Source organism: Hordeum vulgare, chromosome 2H, assembly GCF_904849725.1.
Source record: "Hordeum vulgare subsp. vulgare chromosome 2H, MorexV3_pseudomolecules_assembly, whole genome shotgun sequence".
NCBI lineage: Eukaryota > Viridiplantae > Streptophyta > Magnoliopsida > Poales > Poaceae > Hordeum > Hordeum vulgare.
In genome coordinates this window covers 177,542,516-177,544,314 of record NC_058519.1, presented here as the reverse complement: position 1 = coordinate 177,544,314, position 1,799 = coordinate 177,542,516, and the positions used below count along the sequence as shown (strand labels likewise).

General features: G+C 36.4%; 1 non-coding gene across 1 annotated transcript; it reads left to right on the top strand.

Annotated features, from left to right (window-relative positions):
- The first annotated feature begins 276 nt into the window (after positions 1 to 276).
- Positions 277 to 363, top strand: TRNAS-GGA. Its single transcript has one exon. It is a non-coding gene; the product is annotated as a tRNA-Ser (tRNA).
- Positions 364 to 1,799: the final 1,436 nt, after the last annotated feature.

The window sequence follows — 1,799 nt, the reverse complement described above, 5'->3', positions numbered from 1 at the left end:
CTTATGCAAACGGAATTATAAGGTTTCTTTATTTTATTATGCAATAAGAAGAATTCTTGCATTCTCTTTTTATTTAGTTGCAGGAAAACCTAAATTAAAACTTTTATTTTATAGCGAGCGCAATTTCTAGTAAAAAATCCTGTATCTTTCCACCTAGATCAAAAGGAATTTTTCCAATAGAACTAGGGAACCCCCGAGCGGTTGCGGTTGTACCTATACTGCAGGAATAAGAAAACTCGCTATTCACTCAGTTTATTTTGCATGATAAGTTATGTAGGAAAGATGGTCGAGCGGTTCAAGGCGTAGCATTGGAACTGCTATGTAGACTTTTGTTTACCGAGGGTTCGAATCCCTCTCTTTCCGTTTTTCTTAATTCTTCGGATCGATATGAGGACCCAACTCCGTTGCATTGCCAGAATCCATGTTCCATATTTGAAGCGGGTTGACCTTCGTGCTTCTCTCATGGTACAATCCTCTTCCTGCGGAGCCCCCTTTCTCCCCTGTCCATAGAGAAAAAAATGTAGGACTGGTGCCGTCAGTTCATCACGGAAGAAAGAACTCATAGAGCCGGGAACGGTAACTAATAGAATAGTACTACTAACTAATACTAATATATAGAAATAGATATCTAGAAATAGAAACGAACAAATATATAGATTATCGAAATTGAAAAAAACTGTCTTTTGTGTATACTTTCCCCGTTCTATTGCTATCGCGGGTCTTATGCAATCGAGCGGATCATATAGATATCCCTTCAACACAACATAGGTCATCGAAAAGATCTCGGACAATTCACCAAAGCACGAAAGCCAGTTAGAAAATGGATTCCTATTTGAAGAGTGCCTAACCGCATGGATAAGCTCACATTGACCCATCAATTTTGGAAGATTGATAAGGAGTTAGTTAATGATGTTTGAGCATGTACTTTTTTTAGTGTCTATTTATTTTCGATTGGTATCTATGGATTGATCACAAGCCGAAACATGGTTAGAGCTCTAATATGTCCTGAACTTATACTGATTCAATTAATCTAAATCTTGTAACATTTTCTCATCTATTTGATAGTCGCCAATTAAAAGAAGATATTTTCGCCATTTTTGTTATAGCCCTTGCCGCTGCTGAAGCCGCTATTGGACTATCCATTCTATCTTCCATCCATCGTAATAGGAAATCAACTCGTATCAATCAATCTAATTTGTTGAATAATTAGACTTTTTAATAATTAGACATAGAATCCTCTAAACAAAGGCGCACATATTAAAATAATATAGAAATCCATACTATTTTCTTAGTATTATTTGAGAATATCCTTTTTTTAGTAAGTAGGTTATTGCATAGTATTCTTTTTCACTTAAATGAATTTTTGTATTTGTAATTCAATGAAATTGAGAGAATTGAATTTTACCAAAATAGTTTCATTAGCTCCTGAAGTATTATAAATACTAGTAGGCGAAATTTAGATCAAAGAATTAATATTAGTAGATTGTGTCTTTCTTTATCTTTATCCATCGGGAGTAGTGAAAACTATTCCTATACTCCTTCCCTCCCTCTTTAATGAGAGATGCAAAATAAAAAAGTGAAGTAAGGGTGCCCTATGGATATTTGATCTTGCTCCGTGCCCCTTTTTTTCATGGAAAAATGAAATATGAATTTCTCCATTCATTGAACCCTAGTCGGGACTGACGGGGCTCGAACCCGCAGCTTCCGCCTTGACAGGGCGGTGCTCTGGCCAATTGAACTACAATCCCCGCGGGGTGTATGGCATACCCATTCTTAAATAGAACCATACGAAGATTCGA